The sequence below is a fragment of the Rhinoraja longicauda genome, chromosome 18, assembly GCF_053455715.1.
Source record: "Rhinoraja longicauda isolate Sanriku21f chromosome 18, sRhiLon1.1, whole genome shotgun sequence".
Classification (NCBI taxonomy): Eukaryota; Metazoa; Chordata; class Chondrichthyes; order Rajiformes; family Arhynchobatidae; genus Rhinoraja; species Rhinoraja longicauda.
This window is the reverse complement of record NC_135970.1, coordinates 31,317,132-31,324,558: the sequence shown is the minus strand read 5'-3', so window position 1 is coordinate 31,324,558 and position 7,427 is coordinate 31,317,132. Positions and strand designations below refer to the sequence as shown.

The 7,427-nt window shown below is 44.9% G+C and overlaps 1 protein-coding gene across 1 annotated transcript in view; it reads right to left on the bottom strand.

The window, feature by feature from the left end:
- Positions 1 to 3,468: 3,468 nt before the first annotated feature.
- The window catches only part of spty2d1 (SPT2 chromatin protein domain containing 1), a 44,526-nt gene continuing 40,567 nt past the window's right edge, over positions 3,469 to 7,427 (bottom strand). The window contains exon 8 of the transcript XR_013548440.1: positions 3,469 to 4,903. The gene's annotated coding sequence lies outside the window, so the exon portion shown is untranslated. The remainder of the gene's footprint in view (positions 4,904 to 7,427) is intronic.

Genomic DNA, 7,427 nt, shown 5'->3' with positions numbered 1-7,427 from the left:
GTCTCCCGCTCCCTCCCGGTTATGCCGACCGACGAGCCTTTGAGGACTCTGATGAGCCTTCGTGTGGGTGTCCCCCAAGACACCTCGGCAAGGCCTCCACAGTGTGGCCGTGATGTGTCACCTGTATGCTTTATCCAGTCTACTGGCTCTTCCTGCATCCCATGTGACCCAATCTTCCAGAGCAACCTACCAAGCGGAACCTTCAAGGCCTTGCTCGCCTACAAGGTTTTTAGTAAGGCTTTTGATGAAGTCTCATTGGTAAGCTGATCCTGAAGATTAAGCTGCATGGGATTAATAGTGACGGTCGTATACATTCAGAACTGGCATACTCATAGAAGAGTTGTGGTGGAAGGACAATATTCAGACTGGAGAGATCTTGGGGTCCGTCCATAATTCCCTGAAAATAGCAACATTAATTGATAGCCTTGGTAGGTTGGCAAACATTTGCTTGCTTTCATAGGTCAGCGCATTGAGTCTAAGATTCAGGAAATCAGAAATGGGCCCAAAACCCATTAGGCACACCATTAGTCCTAGGCTCCACTTTACATGATTTTGATTAAGCCGCATTTGGAGATTTATGTGCAGTTCGGGTCCCCAACTTACAGGAAGGATGTGGAAGCTTTGGAAAAATCATGCCTTGACTACGAGGTATTACCGACAGGGAGAGGTTGGACAGACTTAGATTGTTTTCTCTGGACCACCAGAGGTTGAGGGGAGACCTGATAGAATTTCATAAAATGATGAGAGACATAGATAGGGTAGACAGTCAGAGGGCCAGATTTTCTTTACACAGAGAGTGGTGGGTTACTGGAACATGCTGCCAGGGGTGCTGATGGAGGCAGATACAACAGTGGCATTTAGGAACTTCTGGATAGGCACATAGTTGTGCAGGGAATGGAGGGATATGAATTATGTACAGACAGATAAGAGTTGGTCGGCATCATGTTCAGCACAGACATGAAGGCCCCCCATGGGCCTGGTCTTGAGCTGTGCTGTGCTCCATGTTCCATATTCTATATTCTATGAAACTGAGCAGAAATATTCAAAGATTTGTACACATATATATGCCGAATTATGCTGTTTTTGCACCCATTTCTGCAACTGATATATGTCCCATTAAAAATTTGACAGACTTCCTCACAGTCCGCAACCCCAGCAATCTACCAAAGTAAGCCATCTAAGTTCATAAGTGATAGGAGCAGAAGTAGGCCATTCGGCCCATCAAGTCTACTCTGCCGTTCAATCATCTACGTTTACATCAAAGTCATTTACAACAAACAGCAGAGGTCTCAGCACAGATTCCTGCCGAACTCCACTGGTCACAGACCTCCAGTCTGAGTATTGTGCTTCCACCACCACACTCTATCTTCTATCAGTAAGCCAATTCCAAATCCATATGACCAAGTCACCTTCACCTTCTGTATCAGCTTATCAGGGGGACTATCACTTGTCTCACCTTTCCTTTAAACCTCCCCCCACTCCCCTTAAAGCTGTGTGCCATAGTATTTGATATTTCCTTCCTCTGAAAAGAGTTCTAATTGTCTACCCTATCTATGCCTCTCATAATTTTATAAACATCTATCAGGTCTCCCCTCAACCTCAGACATTCAAGCAAATACACCCACCCTCTCCTACAGCTAATACTCTCTAATATCATCCTCTGCACCTATAAAGCCTCCACATCCTCCCTGTAATAGTAATATGGTGCAGACATGTGAGTGAGGTAAAAAAAAGAGGAAAGAGCCGAGAGGCATACAACGGGGGTCAAAAATTTTGAAAATTACCCGCTTCAAGCCTCTTTTATTGCATTTCAAAGTAAAAACAGAGATTACAAAATAATGTGAATGTAACTGTACACTAATAACATTTTGAAATAAATTCGCACATTAATTGATAATCAGCGCAAAAAGGTGGTAATTGGCTTTCCTGCTGTGTTTTATATTTTAACCCTGTCTTAATTCATTCAGTTATATAATCTTGCACTTAAATTTCATATTTACTCATTACAGTTCCACCACTGATTTTCTGGCACTCTTGGTTCCAGAGCTTTGCTGGTTTGTCCAGCTGGCCAAGGAAGTCGGCTGTGGGGATAGATGTGCTGGCTCCAGCTGGGCTGGAGTTCCAGAGCCCCGGCCGCAAGTTGCAAATTCAACCCACCGATTAGCCGTGGAAGTCCCGATGAGGTCTAGATTGGCTGCCTTGCCCAGCCTAGGTGCCACATTTTCGGAGAGACTTCCAGGGCGCGCGGGGGGGGGGGGGGGGGGGGGGGGGGGGAGGGGGAATTCTCGCGGAACCTCTAGTGATCTCTGGCGGCCGAATTGTCAAATTGGCCATGGAAGTCGCGATGAGGCCGAGATTGGCTGCCTTGCCCAGCCTAGGTACGACATTTTCAAGGCGACGTCCAGGGCGCGCGGGGGGGGGGGGGGGGGGGATTTTTCACGGAACCCCTAGCGACCTCTGGCGGAACCCTAGTGTTCATTACAAGTATACATTGTTTATTTATTTTTCTTTCTTTTTTTAGATCCGATTTCTCCGTTTATTTGGCAAAGTGAAAAACGCGAAAACCATGCAAAAAGCGCGGAAAATGGATTTTAAAAAACGCGGAAATCCGTGGAAACACGGAAAATTCACATGCCTGATGGTGACTAGAACCGCATACAACACTCTAAAGGTTTATACATCTAAAACATGATTTGATAATCTTTACATTCAATACCTCAGCAGAAGAAGGCAAGCATGCGTATGCTTTCTTTACCACCTAATCTACTTCAGACTCAAGTGGAGTCCCAGATGGACAACAGTGGCAGGGTTTGCATGCTATCACTTCGCACAAGCAGGAAGGTATACGGTTGATGGTAAGACCCTTAACAGCATTGATGTGCAGAGCGATCTTGGAGTGCTGGTCCATAACTAGCTGAAAGTGACTGTACATGTAGGTAGGGTGGTAAAAAATGCTTATGCTATACTCTTGGGGCATTGAATGCAAGAGGCAGCTCCCTAAGACTGGTTAGACTACATTTAGAATATTGCGTGCAGTTCTGGCCCCATTACAGGAAGGATGCATAGGCCGTGGAGAGAGTATGGAATGATTACCAGAATTATGCCTTGATTAGAGATTAGCTGTAAGAAAAGGGTGGACAGACTTGCAAAGATGGAACATAGGACATGCTGCATAACATGGAAAAGTCTTTCTCACAGGAGGATTGATAACTGACCAGAAACTAGAGGAGTAAAATAAAAAAAGTAAACTTACTCTGATTGAGTAGACAAGTGCAAGGAATCCAAGACAACATGCATTTAGATAGAATGCATTAAACAGGGACCAGATGAGATGGTCCTTAATAGGTGTGGAGTGTTGCTGTGGCTGGACAATGCCCTTCATGTCCACCACTGTGTTCGTGGGCTGTTGTGGCCTCCTGCTTGCCATTGCTTCTTCTGCTTCAGGCTGTGATGAAAAATCCGTGGTCTCCATTGAAACTCAGTGAGGTGATCCGCTGTGAGTAGGAAAATGTGATTTTCACTGGTCCATTTATATAAACCAAGTCAAGGAGGAGTTTCATGTTTCTACACTTCAGTGACTGAAATGTGGCACTTGTCTTGGAGGAAATGATCGTCGTAAAGAGATTTAATTATAAATGGAATCAGATGGCCATAAATTTAACCAATCTAAACTTGGTTATTTTTAAAATTTCTGCAGATTGCAAGCAACTGGATAATGATCAGTGTTCATCAAAGGGATCCTCAATGAGAGGCTTTGGAAATTGCAACCTCTCCTCTTCTTGAAATTTTGTTGATTTACTGCCTCTGTTGATAGTTGCCACCATCTCTGAAGAAAAGGAATAGGTGACGTTTCAGGGTGGAATTCTTCTTTTGAAGATGGATTTTGACCCGAAACATCATCTATTACTTTTCTCCAGAGATGCTGCCTGACCGGCTGAGTTACTCCAGCATTCTGTGGGGGAGGGGGGGGGATCCCTGTAATTCCCTCTCCAATTGGTTTTGGAACCTTGATAATTGGAGGTATTCGAAGAAAAATGTGGTAATCCACATCTGTTGGGAACTGGCACAGACCAGGAGATATAGACAAAATGAACTGCAGATGCTGGTCTACAAAAACCCCATAAAGTGCTGGAATAATAACTCAATAGGACAGATGATATCCGTGGGAAAACATGGCTAGGTGACATTTTGGGTCGAGACCCTTCTTCAGACAGATTGTAGTGGGGGTGCGGGGGGAGGAAGAAATCTGGAAAAGAGAGATGAGGGCAGGACAAAGCCTAGTGATAGGTGGATACAGGAGAGGGGGTTTTGATTGGCAGATGGTTGGACAAAGGCCAGAGATGAAAAGACAATGGGTGGTGAGTTAAAGAGAAAAGAGTCGTGAAATGTCAAGCTAGAGGAAGGAATATAAATGGAAGGGGACAGGAGGAAGATGAGAGAAATGGATGTGCAACTGGGTGGGGGAAAAGGAAGAGGGGGAGGTTTGAAAAATGTTATGATTAGTTATGAAAAATTTGAGAATTCAATGTTCATACGGGTGGATTGCAAACTATCCAAATAAACTATGAGGTGCTGTTCCTAGTTTTCATGTGCCTTTATTCTGGCAATGGAGGAGACCCAGGACAAAAAAGCTAGTATGGGAATGTGAAGGGGAGTTAAAATGGGTAGCAAATGGGAGATCCAGCAGGCTTTGGCGAACAGAGAACAAGGCGAAATGGTCACCGAGTCTATCTTGGTCTTGCCGATGTAAAGAAGGTGATGAGATGATGCCTTGCGCAGAGCTGTCCTGTTTATCTTGGATGACAGGGCTGGCTCGAGGGACCGAGTGGCCTCCACCTATTCCTATTTGCCCATGTTCTTATGTTGACACTATCTGATGAAATTTCACCAGAACTGCCTGGTTCTGAAACAAATTAGAAAGTTAGCAGTTGAAATGATATAATTTAGTGTTTGTATAAAGACCTATAGCATGCCTGGTCAGAGGATAGGATGCTGTTGGCATCATAGATTCAGATTGTCATAGAGTCATACAATACAGAACCAGGCCCTTCGGTCCATCACGTCCATGCCAGCTGATTTATACTAATCCTATTTACCAAAGATGCAACAGAACAAGCTATTACTTCTACTGCAGTTGCCTACAAAGCTGTCTGCAAAACAGACTAGGAGTAGATGGGAATGTGAGAATCAACCAAGCTCTCAGGAAAGGAATGAACCATTCATGATGCTGAAAAATATGGGAGGGGAAAGATATTTCTGGTGGCAACATTCCATTAGAAGATGCGGAATCCAATCTTTGATCCAGATGGAATATGGAATTGAATGCACAAGTACGGCAAGTGATACCTTTGTTCCAGAGACAAAGTCCAATGTCTGCAAAGGGTGCATCTATATCTGTACGTCACTGGAAACTTGCTGAATTTCCTCAGGAAGTAGAGGCATTGGCGTTCCTTGTTGGCTGTCACATCAATATGGTTGGCCCATAATAGACCATTGCCAATATTAATGCCTAGGCACTTGAATCTCTCTACCATTTCCACCATTAATTTTGGATGAAGCTTATACTCCACCATGCTTCCTGAAGTTGATAACTAGGTCCTTTCACTTCCTGACATTGAGGGGGAGGTTGATGTCTTGACACCATGTCACTAAGTTCTCTATCTCCTCCCTGCACTCCGTCTTGTCATTGTTCATAATCTGGCCCATTACAGTGGCATCATCTGCAAACTTGCAGATGGAGTTGGAGCCAAATTTGGCTGCACAGTCATTAGTGAACAGGGAGTATAGTAGGAGACTGAGATCTTATCCTTGCATTACTGTGGAGGAGCAAAGCATTCAACAAGGTTCTCTGCATGGTAGGCTGTGGAAAGTTGGATTGCATGGAATCCAAGGAGAAATAGCTGAATGGATAAAAAATTGGCTTCATGGAAGGAAGCAGAGGGTGATGGTGGAAGGTTGCTTCTTGGACTGGAGACCTGTGACCAGTGGTGTGCCTCGGGATTCGGTGCTGGGCCTGTTACTGTTTGTCATCTATATTAATGATTTGGATGAGAACATACACGGCAAGTTTGCAGATGATACAAAAGTGGGTGGTTTTGCAGATAGTGAAAATGGTTATGAAAATTTATAGCAGGATCGTGATCGATTGGCCTGTTAGTTGAGGAATGGTTGATGGAATTTAACGGATAAATGTGAGGTGTTCCTTATTGGGAAGTCTAACATGGGCAGGACCTACACAGTGAATGGTAGGACTCTGGATAGTGTGGTAGAGCAGAGGGATCTAGGAGAACAGGTGCATGGTTCCTTGAACGTGGAGATGCAGGTAGATTGGGTGGTCAAAAAGGCTTTTGGCACATTGGCCTTCATCAGTCAGTGTATTGAGTATAGAAGTTGGGAGATCATGTTGCAGTTGTATAAGACGTTGGTGAGGCCGCATTTAGAGAATTGTGTTCAGTTCTGGGCAAGATGTTGTCAAGCTGGAAAGGATAAAGAGAAGATTAATGAGGATGTTGCCAAGACTAGAGGGTCTGAGCTATAGGGAGAAGTTGAGTAAGCTGGGACTTTATCCTTCGCGCAGGAGGATGGGTGATCTTATAGTAGAGGTGTATAAGATCATGAGAGGAATAGATCGGGTAGATGCAGAGTCTCTTGCCCGGAATCGGTGAATCGAAGATCAGAGGACATAGGTTTAAGGTTATGGTTAGGGTTTGGGAAGGGGAAAAGATTTAATAGGAATCTGATTAGTAACTTTTTCACACAAAGGGTGGTGGATGGACCAAACGCAGGCAGGGGGGGAGGGGGGGGGGCTAGTGTAGTTGGGACATGTTGGCCGGTGTGGGCAGTTTGGGCCAAAGGACCTGTTTCCACACTGTATCACTCTATGAATGTGACTTTATGAGGAGGTGTTGACACCTATCCTCACTGATTGTGGCCTATGAATCAGAAAATCAGGATGTAGTGGAAGAGGGGAGGGGGAGTTGTTGCTGATTCCAAGATACAGGAGTTTGAAGCTGTGTTTGGATGGAATTATGGTGTTGAAGGGGGAGCCTCAGTCGACAAATAAGAGTCAAACGCAGGAGTCCTTCTAGTCCAGGTGGTCCAGAAAATCGTTTGGGGCCAGGGAGATGGCGTCTGCTGTGGTTCTGATGCGATGGTAAGCAAACAGCAATGTATCAAGGCTGGCTGGGAGGATGGAGTTAATGTGCACCATCACCAGTTTCTTGAAGCACTTGATAACGGTAGAGGTCAGAGCCACTAGATGGAATCATTAAGCCTTGCTACGTTACTTTTCTTTGGCACTGGGATGATAGTCGTCTGCTTGAACGGGACCTCAGAATGTCGTGAGAGGTTAAAGATGTTTGTGAATACCTCTACCAGCCAATCCACACGGGTCCTGAGGATGCGGCTTGGTACCCATCCAGCCAGAA